This window comes from Danio rerio, chromosome 24 (genome assembly GCF_052040795.2).
Source record: "Danio rerio strain M-AB ecotype USA chromosome 24, GRCz13ab, whole genome shotgun sequence".
Classification (NCBI taxonomy): Eukaryota; Metazoa; Chordata; class Actinopteri; order Cypriniformes; family Danionidae; genus Danio; species Danio rerio.
Window position 1 is genome coordinate 43,332,501 of NC_141044.1, and position 20,000 is coordinate 43,352,500.

Consider the following 20,000-nt stretch of genomic DNA (forward strand, 5'->3'; position numbering starts at 1 on the left):
ATCTGATTACATCATTAGTAAAAAAAATAAGTAATCAGATTACTAATTTAATTTGACGTTACTTTTAAAACATTTAAAATATTTCTATAAAATTAAGTAATTTAATATTCTCTGAAAAACATTACAATGTTTTGATCACGGCAGCTGGACCAATTCAAAAGACTGAAAGAGTTCGCCCACAACTTAAAATTCTCTCATCGTTCACTTGTTCCTTACCGGTTTGTCTTTTATTTTAACACATTGACATTTAAAATAAAATTGGATAGCTGTAACCATTGACATGCCTAGTGTACAAAAGCACTGCAGTGTTTGGATGTTCTTTGTTGGGTTATTTGCCTACTGATTGGTCAGTTCTTGTCACGTGACTTGCGGTTTTCAACTGGGAGCTCCTGGGAAATGCGAGCGCACGCAATATGCGCTTCCAATATGTGCAACTGCAAAAAACACGATACATCAATGTTCCCATAAGCAGCTGCACTACTCTTCACATTTAAAAGATACCTTCACTCCCGATCCTACACAAAAATTCTGTTTATCCGCTGTGTTTGTGGGTGCTGGTGACGAGCATTGTTGTACTTTCTGTTCAAGTGCTTGAACAAGTTCCTGGTCGAGTTGACCGTAACAACAGGGTTTGAGTTTGGCAAAGAACGGTTCCAGAAACAAAACCAAAACAAAAAGCAAAATATAAAATAACCAAAATAAAACCAGGATGAAAACACGATGAAACATGGTAAAAATCAGGAGGCCGTGAGTTTATATTTCTGGATTTGCTTTTGAAAACACTGTCTGGATTTAAATAATGTTCTTATGTATATCCACCAGAGGGTGCTGTCGACTGGCTGACCGACTGATCCCACCCACTTCCCTAAAGAGGATTTAGGATTTAAGTGGGTTTAGGGAAGTGGGTGGATGGGATTGTTCGGTCAGTCAGTCAGTCAACAGCGACCTCTGGTGGATTTACACAAGAACAGCAGGCAAGAATCGCACTCGTGAGAGAAATTTGAGATCTGTGAAAGAACACAGCAGCCTCTGGTGGATTTGCAAAAACAAAAACTGCAAAAAAAAAAAAAAAAAAACATAGCTCCTGGGACTTATTTCACGCTCTCCAGAAATGTATACAGGGGTACGTCTCAATAATGAACCTGGTTTGGTAGAAATGCAGATTTTTTTCCTATCAGGGATGGTTTAGGGGTAGAGGGAGAGCCTGTACAGTAGAGTTGAAACAGCATTATGGGAAGTACCCATAATGATACTGTAGCTGTGTGTGCCTTTGTGTGTGTGTGATAAGTGTTAACAGACTTCATAATTAAATTTTATGCATTTGTGGATATAATGCAATGCCCTTTATGGATGATTTTCCCGGTGTGTGTGTGTGTGTGTGTGTGTGTGTGTGTGTTTGTGCTGGAGTGTAAAGTGGCTCCAGAGTTCCTCACAGCAGGGGTCTGATGTAAAGCTGTTCATCTCTGTAAGTGACAGCTCTGCGACTGCCGGCCGCTTCATCTATCAGAGCGACAAATCAGAGCGACCGGCGGTCATTGATCAAACCCTGTGGACAGCAGCCCGCCGGACCCTGATGGCCCTTTACCCATCATTCACTCACCTGCTGTTTGTCACGGCTTCTGCTCATCCACAACATCTCCATTATTCTCCTGCTGGAGGATCATCTGGAAATCTCTCTCTGCTTCACTCCGCGTTTCTGCTGGGTTCCTGCAAATGTGGCAGCTGTTTTACCGTCACTCTTCTCTTCATCTGTCTGCTCTGACTATCAGAAGAAACAGAGGATAAATAAATTAAATAGAAGTAGGGCAGCATGGTGGCTCAGTGGTTAGCATTGTGCCATCACAGCAAGAAGTTTGCTGGTTCGAATCCCGGCTGGGTCAGTTGGCATTTCTGTGTGGAGTTTGCATGTTCTCCCCGTGTTCGTGTGGGTTTTCTCCGGGTGCTCCGGTTTCCCCCACAGTCCAAACACATGCGCTATAGGGGAATTGATTCTAGGTTGTCTGTAGTGTATGAGTGACTGAGTATGGATGTTTCCCAAAACTGGATTGCAGCTGGAAGGGCATCCGCTATGTAAAATATATGCTGGAATAGTTGGCAGTTCATTCCACTGTGGTGACCCCCTGATAAATAAGGGAGTAAGCTGAAGGAAAATGAATAAATGAGCTGTGGCTATTGTTTATACTGTAGACTTCTGCATGAATGATAATCTGCTTGTTTGAGTTATGACAGCGCTGTCTCATCTGCAGACCAGTTGAAAAGTTCATTACATTTCCTCTTCCCTTTCGTCTGATTTCTGAATACTTCAGCTCTGAGAATGAAAAATATGCCGTTGTGTTCAAGCTGTTTGCTAGCACAACAGTATTATTAAAGCACACGGATATCCTTGTTTCTGCCAAATAAACCAGAATCAGAACTTTATTGCCTGGTATGTTCACACTTACATAGAATTAGTTTTGGTAACAGAGCTTCTACAGTGCAACTGAATTACAGAGACAGGACGAGAAACAGATAATAAATATATTTGACAAATAGAAGTAAGTAATGAATGCAAATATACAAATTGACAAGTGCAGGGCTCAACAATAAGGACTGCCCGCTGGCCCGGAGCTAGCATGCAAGAAACTCGGGACAGTATACAAGTATACAGAAAGTTTACTGGCCCGATTGGGGCTAGTGCTGCCTTGTCACTAAAGTTTAATTTGGCTGTGACTGTTTGTCAATTGTGGGCTTTCATGCCCTGACATTTGTTTCGGAACCTGTCTCATTTGCCCAGTAAGCGCGATTCGTGTGGCATATGTGAATCCCGCAATCGTGCTTGAGTCTGCGCCAAATCAATCATTCTGAAATCGCCAACATGAGGTGGTCTGTAATGACCGAAATTACCATCTGATAATTTTTCCATATTTTAATCTTATATTTTGCATTAGGCCAATTGTTTTGTTCATTTCGACACCTCGAAAGAAAGATCAACATTGCTTCATGATCTGACTGCAGTCCCGGTGTTGTGGCGAGAAATGCACCCCTGCACGCACCCCCTCCATAGACTTTCTATGCATTCATAGTCTACATTTAAAAAAACTCAAAGGCCATAATTGATTACAACGTAAGCTAAAATGATTATTATGTTGATGGATCATGCAAGAACAAGAAGTGAAATGCATTTTAACAAAAAAATGAAAAATACAAATATTGACAGTATTATATACTGATCTAGTGAGCCGATTTATAAAATTAGGCATTTTGGTGGGTTTTAAACTAACAAAAAACAAATTTTTTTTGTAGTTTTCAACTAAACCACACATTAAACAATTCACTTTATTTTATCTAATCAGTATTGGATTTAAATTAAATCATTTTTAAATTGTCAGTTGTATTTGAAGAAAAGTTATGCTGAATAACTAAATGGCTGACTTCTTTTTTTGGTGGGACCAGAGAAAATTTTGGCAGGGCAAGGAAAAATCTAAACCACTTGCTGGATTGGGCCAGTAGAAAAAATCCCTGGCGTTGAACCCTGAAGTGGATGTACAGGTATATACAGCTATATACAGTGTTATATGTGCATCGGTTATGTGCAAATTTGCATTCTAAGAATGTTGTTAAATAAATAAGTGATAACTAAATAAATTACAGTATAGAAACAAAGTACAGATTTGTCTATCCAAATTGCAGTAATGATTAGCGTTTCCAACATAAGAATATATTACAATTATGTGTCAATTTTATTTATTGATCTGTGCTGTTTTACACACACACATGCTTTTTTTTTTTTTTGCTTTGTTTTGATTGTTTTGGAAGATATACATTTATTGTCACCTTAGAATTATAATGTTCTATCTGCCACTTTTGTCAAAATTAAGTTATTGACATATTTTTATTAAATGACAACTTATTTACATTATGGGGTGTTTTTATTGGTTCTTTACAGTTTAAGACTTTTTATTTGAAAAACAAATGTTAAACACATACTGTTTGTTATATGAAATGCAAAAATTTCGAAGCTCATTATCTCAAAATCATTCAGAACGCAAATAGAACTTTATCTTTCCAACATGACGATATATATATACACTACCGGACAAAGGTCTTGTGGTCGATCTCAGTTGTAAGAGAGGCCAATAATAACTCGACTTCTAGTTGATCATTTGGTAAAGTGTCAGATAGTGGATTTTTCCTATTAATCATCTGTTGATCTGCATCCCAATCATCACCAATACTGCAGACCTACTAAAACCAGCATGGAGCCAAGAATCAAGTCAAGTTTGGTGAAGAGAACATCATGGTTTGGGGTTCATTCAGTATGTGGGCTTACTAGAGATCTGCAACATCAACAGCCTGATGTATCAAGACATCTGTGCTACCCATTACATTACAAACCACAGGAGAGAGCAAATTCTCCAGCAGGAGAGCGCCCCTCATACTTCAGCCTCCACATCAAAGCTCCTAAAGGTCAAGGTGCTCGAGGATTGGCCAGCCCAGTCACCAGACATGAACATTATTGAGCATGTCTGGGGTAAGATGAAGGAGGAGGCATTGAAGATGAAAACAAAGAGTCTTGATGAACTCTGGGAGTCCTGCTGAAGGATTTCTTCTTCACTCCAGATGACTTTATTAATCAGTGATTTGAGTCAGTGCAGAGATGTATGGATGCAGTCCTCCAAGCTCATGATGGAGTCAGACACAATAATCATTCTGTCTCCACTGCAGCAGGACTTTATATTCTATACTGGACATTATTTCTGTTCAGTGATGAGACTTTTAACAGATTCAGACCTTAATGTCTGACTATATATCAGTTAGAACTGGGTAAAATGGTAATATTTATAAATGTTTAATTAAAAGAGCCTTTTTACTATTACGGTTTTCATAGCTTATGCATTTAGTCATTTTAGTACATTAGTTTTATTTTAGTACATTCATTACAAAAGTATATTTATTGCATTCATTACAAAACGTAAAGTGTAAATGATTAAAGTGCAGGAAGCTGATCAGCTTTCACATTCCTGTGTGTGACATCATCTCACTTCAGTATTTCAGCTCATTATTCTGAATGGATCATCCTTAAAAATACACTTCAGTGATTTGATGAGAGCCAGAGAGAAAGTGTGTGTGTGTGTGTGTGTGTGTGTGTGTGTGTGTGTGTGTGTGTGTGTGTGTGTGTGTGTGTGTGTGTGTGTGTGTGTGTGTGTGTGTGTGTGTGTGTGTGTGTGTGTGTGTGTGTGTGTGTGTGTGTGTGTGTGTATGTGTGTGTGCGTGGCGTATATGTACTTGTGTTTGAGCGCTGTGCCCTGATTAACTCATGGGGCTGCACACACACACACACACAAGCACACACATCTCCAGATGAAATTCTACTTATTTGACAGTCACAGGCCTGAAGTTCAGTCTCATTTGTGTTGATTTAATGAGTGCAGAATGAGGTTTGAGTGTGTTTGTGTGTGTTTTGTCACTGTGAGGCGGAACATCAAACCCCATCTGCTCATTATAAACATTTATTTAATTAATGTCCAATAAATCTCCCATTTCCACTCGTCACTTGGCTTTTATTTTGAAAGAATGAGCTATTTTTAATGTGCACATATGCTGCATTCCAGCCAGGAAACTTCCCTCAATTCCACCTTGAATATTCCAGCGTTCCACCTAGAGCTGCAGAATATGTGGTCTCAGCATCGATATCACAGTGTGATCATTCACAATAGTCACATCGCAGGATATGCAATGTTGAGATTGTATCACAACTTATTATTTGCACGTGTTTTTGATGCCTGTGATTGTGTAATGACTTTAAAAGTATTCATGTATAAGAAATTGTACCATTTGTGACCCTAACTACGATTAATTTTATTGAATTATTTTATTTTCATCATTCAGTTACTGTACAATGTATGTTTTTGTTGATTGTATTTATAGATAGTTATGAATAAAAACCAACAAAAGTTATCCAGGGACCCCAAAAAGTTCTAGATAGTTTATTAGATTTTATAGAGATGCACTCCAACTGCAGATCTAACATTATAAATTCTTAGCAAATAGAGAGATTAAGTCGTCTGGTGAAATTGTATTCCATATTGCAACCGGCCACTTTATTAGGTACACCTGTCCAACTGCATGTTAACGCAAATTTCTAATCAGCCAATCACATGGCAGCAACTCAATGCATTTAGGCATGTAGACATGGTCAAGACGATCTGCATGCTTGTTGACGCCAGATGGACTGGTCTGAGTATGTCAGAAACTGCTGATCTACTGAGATTTTCACACACAACCATGTCTAGGGTTTACAAACCATGGTCCAACAAAGAGGAAATATCTAGTGAGCTGCAGTTCTGTGTAGGCAAATGCCTTGTTAAAGCCAGAGGTCAGAGGAGAATGGCCAGACTGGTTCCAGCTGATAGAAAGGCAACATTAACTCAAATAAGCACTCGCTACAACCGAGCTCTGCAGAAGAGCATCTCTGAACACACAACACGGCCAACCTTGAGGCGGATGGGCTACAGCAGCAGAAGAGCACACCGGGTGCCGCTCCTGTCAGCTAAGAACTGGAAACTGAGGCTACAATTCACACAGGCTCACTAAAACTGGACAATAGAAGATTGGAGAAACGTTGCCTGCTCTGAGTCTCCATTTCTGCTGACACATTCGAATGGTCAGGTCAGAGTTTGGCGTCAACAACTTATTAGCATGGATCCATCCTGCCTTGTATCAGGGGTTCAGGCTGGTGGTGGTGGTGTAATGGTGTGGGGGAGATTTTCTTTGGGTTCATTAGTACCAATTGAGCCTCATGTCAACGCCACAGCCTACCTGAGTATTGCTGCTGACCATGTCCATCCCTTTATGAGCACAGTGTCTCCATCTTCTGATGGCTACTTCCAGCAGGATAGCGCACCATGTCATAAAGCTCAATCATCTCAGACTGCTTTCTTGAAAATGACAATGAGTTCACTGTACTCAAATGGCCTCCACAGTCACCAGTTCTCAATCCAATAGAGCACCTTTGGGATGTGGTGGAACAGGAGATTGGCATCATGGATGTGCAGCCGACAAATATGCAGCAACTGCGTGATGCTATCATGTCAATATGGAGCAAAATCTCTGAGGAATATTTCCAGCCACAAAGGATTAAGGCAGTTCAGAAGGCAGAAGGAGGTCCAACCTGGTACTAGAAAGGTGTACCTAATAAAGTGGCCGGTAAGTGTATATATGGCAAAATAAAAAAAAATATTGCAATGTTAGATTTTTCCAATATCATGCAGCCCTAGATCCACCTGAAGTCATATCTATAGTTTCAAAAAGTGTGTGCAAACATTTACAGATAATAAACAAATATAAACAATGCATAAGCAGGGCCTAAAATCAACACACAAGGCGAGAGTAAAGTCAGTGCATTACAATTAGATTACATAACAGCTTTACTCACTATACATTTTCACATTCATTTTAACAGCGCCTGAAGGTTTGTCGTGGTTTGACATGATTTATCAAATTGCAGAATGCGTCGTTCGTCTAAACTTTTCATTTGAGTTTGGTGGCATGCACTAAATATTATTGTGCTTTGCTATATTATTAATATCTGATCCTGCAGGCTGTAATCTCAAAATGCTAATGATCTGTTTGATGACCCTGTAGTTAATCACACATGAGAACGGCTCAACACCTACTCCTTTAAATAGGATCTAAAGAGTGATATGCTTTTTGCTTTGTGATTGTGATGAGCTTGGATGTTTCTGGAGGGTTATTTCTGGAAGTTTTATATGTGGTGTTGTGCTGATGATGTGTTTATGAAGCTCATAATCCAGATAAACGGGGAACAGTCTGCTCTTTGTGTCTGTTCTTCATGCTTTATTATGTCAGGTTTCCTTCATAGTGATTGAGTTTGAGTCTGGATTGCATCAAACACAAATAATTCACAAACAAGGCCTAAAATGCTCACTAAAATGAGCACCAAATGTGATTAAATATTTGAGCCAATTAGAGAATTTTAACTTCTAGTTTTAAGTTATATTATAAGTATAAAATTTTATTCTAAATATTAAAAAAAAATTATAATGCACATTTAAAAACACTGTGATGATAGTATAAGCAGATAGTATATACTCCTGTGCGTTGAATTGTTAGAAAATTATACTCACCTGATAACATATCAGCACCTTCTGTGTGCATTATCTTCTAAAAATGGTCTGACATAAATTATTTCTTAACTTTTTCCTTTCATATTTCAATAAATATTTTTCCAAGCCATATTACTTGTGTCGATAATGATAATGACGTCGATAGTGCCTTTGTACTCTGAGAGAAAAAAGCAATCTTATTTTTTAAATCTATTTTAATATCATTTGTTTATTTTTTTGCTTTACTGTAATTAATTTGATTAATTTTATTTATTTTAATTTGAATTAAAATTTTATTTTGAATTTAAATTGTAATAACAAATAAAGTAATTATTAAGTGATAAATTGTTATAAATAGAAATTTAAAAATTATTTTATTAAATAAAAAATTATGACATTTTTATTATTACATTATTCAGAAATAAAAACAATTTATTAAATAATTATTAAATACTAATTTGTAAATAATAATAAAAAATAAAAAATTGTATTAAAAATTTTATTATTATTATTTAAACTATTTATTAAATAATTATTATATAATAATTTGTATTAAATAATAATAAAAATATTATATTATTTTCTTAAATAAAAAAATATAAAATTATTATTATCAAATTGTAAAATAAAATTACTATTATAAAATAATTTATTATTTTTATATTATAATTATAATATTAATAATAATATTTACTAATTTTCCAAAATAAAAAAATATTGAAAAATTCAGAATTAAAAATATTAAATGTATTTTAAATAATACATTGTATTGAATAATAATAAAATATTAAATTATTTTATTACATTTAATATTTAAATGATAGTTATTAAATATTCTGAAACAAAAAACTATTTATTAAATAATTATTTAATAATAAATTGTAATAAAGTATAATAAAATATTAAATTATTTTATTAAATTAAATAGTTATTAAATTATTTAGAAATAAAAACAATTAATTAAATAAATATTAAACAATAAACTGTAATAAATAATAATAAAAAATTTAACTATGTTCTTTAAAAAATAAAAATTATTTTGAAATAAAAGCATTTTATTAAAAAATTATAAATAACAAACTAAATTATAATAAAAATATTAAATTATTTTATTAAATTCAAAATAAAATTTAACCCCTTTGCTCAAACAAAAATTAATACATTATTATGATCAAATTATTAATTGATCAAATCATTTAATTAAAGCTTTTTAAGTAATTATCAACTTTTGTGACATTTAGATTTATAAAATGGAAGTCATTTTAATTGAACTTTCCTCCAAATATGATATATTCCTGTTTTTTTTTTTTCACAGTGGATCAGAATGGAGAACAGATGTATTTATTTCATGAATGTATTTGTGCAACCCATATATTATTGCAGCATCAATTACAGAAAGCATGTGTGAAATGAGCAGAAGATAAAACTCTCAGTGTATTGTGAAGAGAACAGAGCAAAACTTGGGTTAGTAAATGAGATCAGGTTGGGATGAGTTCATAGACGACTGCAGGCTTTGCAATTTCTTCATCCCTCTAACCACGACGGATGATTTATAACTCGAGCAAAGCTGCATTAAAGAGAGTAGAGTTATAAACCAAATACAGGGTTATTCTGCCAGCGAATCATTTCCCCGACTCATTTTCAGGCTCAGTGAAGAAACTGTGTGAGATCTGTCTGTGATGTTAGCTTGTTAGATCTTAGCTTGTTCTGTCATGTGCACATTATTTCTCAAAATTAGCTTTTATTCATTCATTCATTTTCCTTGAGAGTTTTAATTGGCCACAACAGGAAGTAACAGGAATTAATAACAGATAATTAATACAAAGAAATGAAGTGTTTTTCCATGCTGATGCTGAAAATGATATAAATAAAATAAAAAATAAATTTCTGATGCTGATAAATACAGAAAAATATTTTTGATTTTTTTTTTTTTATAATTTGACCTTTACTTTCACCATAAAAAATGTAATAAACTGTGGTATTTACATTTTTTTAAACAATGTTAACTGCAATATTGCCACAAATGTTAAGAAAAATACTATACTTTTACTATGCTGTAAAATCTGATGAATTTGCTTTGCTCTCATTTGTCATTTGTTCATCTGAAATGTTAATTCTGATCTAGTTTTGTTCCTCAGTAGAGCTGATGGAGCTCTCCGGTTCAGTGTGTCAGTGAAGCAGCAGTTTTGTCCTCAGAAAACACCTCAGTAAAACTCAGAAATAGCCGGCGTGAGTCACCGCTTGTGCTCGAGCTCTGGTCTGGATGTATGGAGCAGCTCAGATGTGTTGATGTTGATGTTTCTGACCTTTGCAGATTTACGGTGTGATGTTTTCTGTCTGACCGTGGACCAGATCTCATGTCTGATTGTCGGATGTGTTATTTACCTGCGGACACTTTCAGAGCTTAAATTTAGACTAGAGAGGTTACTCTTGCTCAGCTGTAACTAGGCAACCGGTGGTGAGCGTTACACACACACACACACACACACACGCACACTTCCACTCTGTTCCTGAAACATTTGTTCTGCTGATAGCAGACTTTAAATGCAGTCATTCACACTGCAGATTCACCTGGGTGTTTGATGAGTGTTTACACTGTGTGCTGAAATAACTGACATTAGATCAGTGTTGGGTGTGATGAGCTGCACATTAAAGACGACCTTTAATGCTCCTTTTTGCAAGATGTGAAATGCGTCTCTGCTGTCCCTAGAGTGTTTAGCACACAGATAATGTTTTCTAGCTCTCTGAAACTGACCCTTTTAGGCTTTGATCCTAACTGGGCTGTTTTAGGCCCCGTTTACACTAGTGCGTTTTAGTTTTAAAACGGCGTTTTAGAATAAAAACGATCCGCGTCCACACTCGCGTTTTACCCAGCGTTTCTGAACTGCTCTCCGTCCACACCAAAACGCTGAAAACGCACATCACGTGACCACACTCACACTCTCGGGCAAGCGCTGCAGCCCATATACCCAGATGAGAGCTGTGCTAGTCGGACTTCTCATCAAGCATCTCCCGCTGGATCTAATCTCACTATATTTATTAAACGGGATATTTCATTTATCTTGTTGTCTTTATCTGACGACATATTCCCTGACTTTGGGCATTGGAATCTATTACTTGTTCTCAGGTAACGTGTTTTGGCTGAGAGCAAAGATAAGTTAATGATTAATGTAAGCACGTACATTCTGTATATTGACTGATCGCTTGCCTTTATTTCCTATAATGTATAAACTTATTGTATGTTATACTTTTATAATGGCCATTATCGATTATTAAAACTGATATTCAGCAAAAGAGAGGCTGTTTCGTATTTTCACTGAAATTGAAAGGAGGCAGTTGTTATCGGCTCCGTTTTGTTATAAATATCCACACAGTGAAGATGACGCTCATATTTGCAGCACGACACCTCAACATTTCTGCTGTCTGTTAAGTTGCTAATATTAAAATGAAAATAGGCAGTTCCTTAAATCATGTTTACATTTTATTGTTGAGAAAGTGAAACAACGAAGCCAGTGTGATGTGAATGAAGCTATAAAGTGCACTGTTCCCTTTGAAGATTTACCCGTGTCCTCGGTATAGTCTGTTTACCATATCAAACTAAGAAGAGACTGCAGCTTGATCAAATTTGCGAAGTCTGAACTTACAAGGAGAGGATGCAGGACTGAACTGTGCGTGTTAGGCTACTTAATATTCAGGAAAAGCCCCAATCAGAGAGGCGAACGTCTGCAGCCCCGCCTCCGTTTTCAGATGTCTCCGTTTTCCATCATCCACACTGAGACGGAGCAGCAGCGTTTCAGAATGAAAACGGCCTCTCCAGCGTTTTCGAAACGCTCCGTTTTCGGCGCTCGAGAACTCCGGCGTAGTGTGGACGGTTGGCGTAACCGTAGCAAAACTTATGCGTTTTCAAACTAAAACGCACTAGTGTAAACGGGGCCTTAGTGACTTTAAATTCAAATGAGATTGTGCTGTTTTTCAGAAGAGGGCGGAGCTGTAAATGCCTGTGTGTCAGCATAGAGGAGGTTCATTCAGCTGTGGTGAGCCCTGATTAATAAAGAAACTAGGCCGAAAAGTAAATGAATGAATGAATGAATGAACATCAGTATTATATTTGTATTGGGTACACCTTGTGATATCAGGGATCAGTCGTCTGCAAATGTCTTATTAATTTAGACGGCCTCATGCATTCGTTAGCAAGAACTTTGGTGCAGATAATGCACTGTGGCTGGGTCGAGAAAATGGAATAAAACCATAGTTCAGCTAACTATCTTGGTATTTCCCACATTTCGTGTTTCCAGTATTGCTAGTGCTGTGACCCAAAATGTTTGGAGCTTCGTCACCTGGGTCCAGTAGGCTTGGGTCATTACTATAAGCTGCTGAAGGTGAATCAGTCTTTTTTGTGGAGGACGAATTTGTCCATTTTTCCATTTGTCCACAGGTGCAAACAGGTATTTGGAGACAGTCCCGAATCACAGTCGAATACATGCTAGAGGTCAGAAAGGCAGGCGGCAGGCAAGGATAAAGAGACTAACAAGGCTAACGGTCGGTACACAAGATAACAAGACTGGGAAAACGCGTTGTAATGTCACTGATACAGCTAACAAGACTCGGCAACATGTATGTGGAAAAGAGGGGTTTAAATAGTCCAAATAATCATTGTGTGAGTGGCTTCAGCTGTGAGAGTGCAATCAGTGTGGATCTGGAACCGGTTGTGTGTGGCATGACTGGGTGTTGTAGTCCATAACATGGCAGATATGTAGTTCAATGAGTGTGGATGTTTATGTGTGAATGTTTACCAGCGACATCTGGTGGTTGTTCGCTGGTGAACATGACATTAAGTGCCTGTCAGAATCCACTTTTGCTATATTACGGACAGAAAAATATGGTTTGCGCCCCGGTGCATGGTCTAACAGGGCTGTGCTTATTCTCTTAAAGAGTTCTGGGTGTGTTTTGAACATAACCTGCATTAAACCTGCATTAAACTAATCAGAGTCTCATCTCACATTGCCTTTAGAAGTCAGTTGCGTCGCACCATAGTGCATTTGCTATTTACATGGCAGACTTTGTAAAGGTGGACACAATTTTTTTAATCTAGATTAATCTCACTGTAATCTTGGAATTAATAGATTAGTCTAGATTAAAATGGCTCATTTAAATTCTCATGACTCATTTAGAAAATGTGTGCTAACCAAATAATGACTAAAAGTATGTTTTTAACGGGTTTCTCAAGCCAGGTGGCGCATAAGTCTGGGGTTAATCTCCTGTTTCCAAAATGCATCACAAACTGCTTGAGAAACTGTTCTACTCTGATAATTGGTGATGAAAATGAATGATGTTCAATAAGATGTGCTTGTGTTTAGGAACTGTTTATTCAGGTAAACATGAATGTTGAACTGTAGGCCTACATAAGCTCCAAACAGCCATTTTTAATTACATTAATGCGACTAAAGTCATAACTGAACTAAACAGAAATGGAAATAAGACATGTGGCGTATGAATACACTCAAAAAAACATTTTTGAAAAATGAGCTTAACACAATTCTTAAGATTTCATCAGGACATATTAATTTTTTTATGTTCAATCCAGATAAATTAGTTAAAATTGTTAAGTTAAATTAATCGATTTGTGTTGGGACAACATGAATTAATTTTGTGACACCCTGCATTTTTTACAGTGTATATTAGCGGCATTATTGAAGCAAACACCGCAATCAAACTATTACCGTCATGTAGGACTTTTCACCATATTTACCGACAAGATCCACATACACGGCAGTCAGTAAAGGACCGCACACACTGTCACACAGTTGTCATTATAAAAAATCAGGAGGAATCAAATGCAGGAAAAACAAGTAAACAAGGGTGCTGTAAATGCCACAGAAATGCACAAAATTCTGGCAAAAAGTAAAGAAAAAAAGTTCAACAGAGGGCGCAAAGCGATCCAAAGTCGCCAGTCAAAAAAGGGGCAAAAAGACAGAGTAGATAATTACAGGCAATACTCAAAGAGTCCGACAGAGGGCACACAGCGATCCACTTGCCAGTCAATAATGGCCATGAAGAAACTAATGTAAAGAGCAATACTAAGTGCATCCAGCAGGAGGCGCACGGCGGTCCAACTCTCCAGTCAATAACGGGACCTGGGTGAACTAAGGTGAAGGGCAATACTAAGTGCTTCCAGCAGGAGGCGCAAGGCGGTCCAACCAGGCAGACAATACGGGGAACACAGCAATATCAGAGGCCGAAGTGAAAGCGCCCGGGCAGGATACAAAGCGGCTAGAGAGGGAGAAGATCGCTGGTGGGCGGAATAGAAAAGGCTGAAGCAGGAAGTGATGAGGGAAGCATCTGCCATGACTGATAGCAGCGAGGACGATCTGATGAAAGGGGAAAAAAAGGAAACAGTCCAAACCACAAAAATCAAAATCAAAACTGGCACTGGAGTCAAAATGGTTACTAGACAGGACACGATCTAAGAGACCACCGCGTGAGGTAAACATACACTAACGACCCGGTACAAGACAATGAGAAAACAGTGAAACAGAGCGTCTGCAGCACAAGGATAAAGAACGAGCCTCCTCCATTCAGCCTCTTTCTCTTTATTTTACTTTTACTCTTCACTTTACTCCTTTAGTTTGGTGGAGTGAGGAAACGGTGGAAACTCACTCCGCTGATGACATCCATTAGCCCACATATTTAATTTCTTTTGTTAAGCGCAAATTTATGTGTCAAAACTGTTTCTAAATTCAGTTCTAATTTCCAGCAAAGGAATAAATGAACAATAATAACAACGTGTGGTCAGAAAACTGAGTTATATACAAACACACAACCGGTTCTTATGCCCCAAATGGTGATGCAGACGCCTCCAAAACCCCACAGGAAGGCAAATCTTAACTTGTTTTAATTAAAACGAAAATAAATATGCATATAATAAATGACACTAATATTAATAACATTATACAGATGCAGATTGTCATGAATAAACCGAAAAAAAGGTTGCTAAGAATTTCCTGTGGTTACTACACTGTATACACTGTTCACACAATACCTTCATGTTTTCTGAACCCAAATCAATTAAGTTGTCTCCAAAAAACCTTAAAGAGCCCATATTATACATGAAATAGGGTCATATCCTGGTTGTAAGGGTCTCCAACAACAGTCTAATATGCATGCAAGGTCAAAAAACACTTTCATGGTCTTATAATCTGCATTTATTTTTAGCTAATTATCCCAGCGACTCCTGTATGAATCGTCCAGTGATTCATTTGTTCCCAAACCCCTCCTTAGCGCGGAGCTAATCTGCGCTGATTGGACCGATGACAGTCTGTCGCGATTGGTCGACTGCCTTCAGTCAGAGAGGGAAATGGCCAATAGCTAATCAGCAATTTAAAAAGTAATCACAGTTCATACACGCTCGATAGTGTAGACGTGGGTTTTAGCTGCCACACTATGGCGAGTGGATAGTGCCACGGATAACCGAACGAAGGAGACAGTCGTGTACTCGCCATACCACACACACACAAAAACACACACACACCTCCGGATGACAACGCTCCCGCTTCCGCCCGCACCCGCCAGGTTTTAGCCTGAGAACCCGCTCCGTTTTCTGCCCGCCGCGCCCGGTCCCGCTAGAGCGGAGGAGAACACAACCAAAAATCACCCAGTATACAGTCCAGACAGCCAAGCTGTCTTCGCTCTCTCTCTCTCTCTCTCTCTCTCTCTCTCTCTCTCTCTCTCTCTCTCTCTCTCTCTCTCTCTCTCTCTCTCTCTCTCTCTCGCGCGCTCTGTCTCATACGCGCGCGTGCGCACTAACACACACACAAGCACCACGCAGACTCTCTCTTTCTAATTCGCATAGCAATATCCGTGATATTGCTAGACAGCCCGCTCCCGTCCCAAATTAAACCCGTTACCGACCGCTCCCGCGATTTATTCGGAAATTTATTCCCGCGGCTGTCCCCGCGCCAGATTTCTGCGGCGCGGGAATAAATTTCCGAATAAATCGCGGGAGCAGAACTCTAGCACGGAGCTCCATAAACAAACAGCACGCGTCGCATTTGTAACGTGACTTTGCACGCGATAAGAGAATATAGCCAGTTAACCTGATACAGTACACTCGGTTACAAGTAACAAATCACAACTAAATACATTTGCAAGCTAGAGTAAACGAGGCAACAACTTTAACCGCATGTACTTACACTTGAGAAATGGAGGAAGAAACCCATCCTGACGTCCATCAGTTACTCTTTACTGATCCTTCCTTTAACAAACTCAGATGAAGTATTCTTTGTAGCATGTAGCTTCCAGAAGTTTCCAACTGCTTGGTTATAATGCTGATGTTTCATCTTTGGGTAGAGACTCAATATAATGTCCATCTGCAGTGTGACTTCAATCGACCGGCATGTTTGTGTGTGTGTGTTTGTGGGTGTGCGTGTGTTTGTGGGTGTGTGTGTGTGTGTGTGTGTCTGGGTTTCTGCGTCAGAGGGCGGGGCCTCAGGTTTGAAATCTCCCGGGTTTGCGCGTGCACGTGAATAACTTGGTTTCGTTCGTACGTCATGGCGAAACACCTAATGAGTCGGTATCAAGGCGACTCGTTTGAAGCACTATGAGTCGACTCTTTTATAGATGAATCAACCGTTTTAAACACTGTATTCTTACAGATTTAAGCCTTAGCTGGATACTTCATTTCACTTAGAGCTGTGTTACACACTACATGGAGGGGAATTTTCAAAAACCCATAATATGGGCTCTTTAAGAATTGTGTTGGTTTAACTTATATTAAATAAGAAGTTTGAACAAGCAGCAAAAGTAATTGTATTAGCTGTAATATTGTACTGGGAGGTTAGTAAGATGTTCTGGGTAGTTGCTAAAGGCTTGCCCATGTGTTTACTTTTGGTTGTAAGGATGTACTAAGAGGTTGCTAAGGTGTTCTGGTGGTTGCTAGGGGGTTGTTGGGTATAGTGGTGTATTCTTCTGTTTGTCGTCTCCCCACAAACACACATGATCTGAAGAATCATTCATGGCTGGGTTGTGGTGCTGAATTCCAGCGGGAGCGCTAGTAATGCTTGACTTAGCATCAGTGAGCAGGAGTGTAGTAATCTGTCAGGAATCTGTTGTTGATTCCAGCAGAGCAACACAAACACTAGTGTGAGTCAGTGTGCTGCAGACTCACGGCTGATTAGGGCTGTATAATAGACACCCTGCGGCACACACACACACACACACACACGTCAGCTGCAATTGAGGCCGAGGGATGTCAAGACAGAAAAGGAGAGAGAATATTTTAAAGTCAGACACCTGCTTCTCAAGCCAACTCACACCACGACTGCATGTTAACTGGAGCTGGGCAATAGGATGATGTAAAATATGGAGAATATATATAGATGCATATGGACAGTAAAACGTCAATAGTTTCATATTATGCTCTATTGTTTATTTTGTGGTGTCAAAAAATACATGGTTATGGTAATACATTTTCATAATTTATGTGAGCACAATGTTATATGCCATTACAGGGATACAGACAGAAACAATGAGAAAGTTGCAATCTTGAAAGTAAAATGTTTACATTTAGAATTTTATTTAGGGATTTTTTTTTATCTGTAATCTGTAATCATTAGTGTCACAATTACCAGCACTCATTTCCCATAAGATCGCTGGTTTGCACCTACATTAACCATGGACTACAAATCCACCTTCTTCTGGACTACATATGCATACACACATGATTATAAGCATTACCCCACTTAAAACATCCCGTAACATGATTCTTCAAACTTAGCTTCACCTCAAAAACCACTTACGCTGCACAACCTTCCTTAGATTCCACATTGTCTGATCAGTGTTGTCTGCCTGGCGTGCATGCCAAACTTCCTTTTCACCACTGCTGCTCCACCTCTGAAAGCATCTAGTGCAGTGGTTCTCATACTTTTTTCATCAAGTACCACCTCAGAAAAAAAATTGTCTCTCCAAGTACCACCAAAATGAGCAGTATTGAAATACAGTAGCTTAGTAGGCCCAGTAAAGCAGCTACAACTCTGCACAGTTAAAAAAACATGGCAGATAAACTCAGAAATATAGGCTAAATGTCATGTATGGCATATTATATACATAATTTTTGATAAATTTTGAAATATATGTAGCATGTACATGACATATTTCATTCCTCCGCGTACCACTAGAAGGAAGCCCGCGTACCACTAGTGGTACACGTACCACAGTTTGAGAACCACTGATCTAGTGGACTCAGACACGGCCCAAACGAATCAACGATGTTTTTCAGCCTTCATAAAGCAAATGAACACTGTTACTTTCTTCATAAAATCCTTGTTAGCCATTTAGCAATGAAGCTAAAGTCACTGGACAGACAGAAGCCCTGTCCATCACGCGAATCTGTGTCTGAAGTGAACTTGACGCACGAATTAAGCAGATTTTGTTGCATGAATGAAGCGAGTAAACTCAAATGTTCACGCGTCTATTTACGCACAAATAGCATCATGTAACTGCACGTTCCGCGTCTGTTGTGAACACAGCATAAGTCGATCTCTCTCTTTTGTTTGTTATAGTGCTGTATTTACACCACAGTAATCTGCTAGTGTTTGCTTTGCTTTGGATTCTTCAGGGTTAATTATTGTAATCTCCCGATTGCAACAGAGAAACACGGGGAAATCTCTGTAGACTGATGACATTTCATGGCGTTCAGCCTTATAATATTAAAATGTGAGCAAAATCAGCTGTTTTGTCGTCACTTTAGACCACGGGTGGCCAATCCTGTTCCTGGAGATCTACCTTCCTGCAGATTTCAGTTGCAACCCTTATCAAACACACCTGTCTGTAAATATCAAGTGGATTTCAGGACCTAATTAACTGGTTCAGGTGGGTTTGATCAGGGTAGGAGCTAAACTGTACAGGAAGGTAGATCTCCAGGAACAGGATTGAGCACCCCTGCTTTAGACATTACGCTAGAGAATCATTCAAACACTAGCTTTACCGTGGCGTTAGTGAATGAGCAGCGGTTTCTGCTGTTCTGACGTCAGCTGCAGATGTGTATGAATGGTGGAAGAAAGTAGTTCCTCATACAAAAGGATTTTGAGACTCTCATGTTTGATATTGTTGTTTATATACATGATTATGCCGTCAAATTGTTGCATTAACGCAATATCACACGAGTAGCAGTGCGATGTGGCTGTATATTGTCACTGGTGGGACACTAAAGCAAGTTGCACACCAGATGTCCCATTCAGTTGGAAGTTCACACAGGGCTTTAGTGTCAACGCTTGACAGAGGGCGTGTCTAAAGTTGGGGTCAGCCAATGAAATTAGTCAGCAATAGGCCACTGTCTGAGCTGGGGTATTTGCATATAGCAATCTGATTGGCTGATGCTTCCGTCAATGCAGTTTGGTAACGCCTGATGTCACCCATTCAAAGTAATTGGGAAGCGTTGAAGCTGATGCCCCGTGTGAATGCACGCCTTTCACCAGTGCTGATATACAGCCATATCTCACTGCTACTCATGTGATATTGCTCATATATCCTTATCAGAATATGAAATGACTTGTATCATGATCCTCCAGCGCTAATTTAACTAGTATTTAAAAATAAACTACATTATGTGCATTTCTGCATGTAAGAAATACATGGGTTGACAGTAAAAAAAGTGCAGTTGATGGACTGCATTGCATAGCCCACAATGCATTGAGCTCTACTCTGAATATGATGTTTGAAACACACCTGATTTAAAATGACGTCTTTATTTTACTCAGAACTGAACACACAAAGCTGAATTCAAATGCAAGGACACTTTTCTTAGAGACAAGGCTGAGAAACTGATTCACTTATATTCACTTACATTGAAAAGTAACTCAAATTAAACCGCAATAAAAGTCAATAAAAAAACACAAACAC

At 38.4% G+C, this 20,000-nt stretch overlaps 2 protein-coding genes and 1 long non-coding RNA gene across 9 annotated transcripts in view; 2 read left to right on the forward strand and 1 right to left on the reverse strand.

The window, feature by feature from the left end:
* Positions 1 to 20,000, forward strand: part of katnip (katanin interacting protein) — a 1,410,884-nt gene that overhangs the window by 890,540 nt on the left and 500,344 nt on the right. The gene's annotated exons all lie outside the window — the stretch shown is intronic.
* Positions 1 to 20,000, forward strand: part of kcnh2b (potassium voltage-gated channel, subfamily H (eag-related), member 2b) — a 322,770-nt gene that overhangs the window by 246,190 nt on the left and 56,580 nt on the right. The window lies entirely within an intron of this gene.
* LOC147838114 (uncharacterized) lies at positions 9,525 to 17,814 on the reverse strand. Its single transcript, XR_015525412.1, has 3 exons — positions 16,845 to 17,814; positions 14,250 to 15,190; positions 9,525 to 14,182 (listed from the first exon to the last, which is right to left on the reverse strand). It is a non-coding gene; the product is annotated as an uncharacterized LOC147838114 (long non-coding RNA).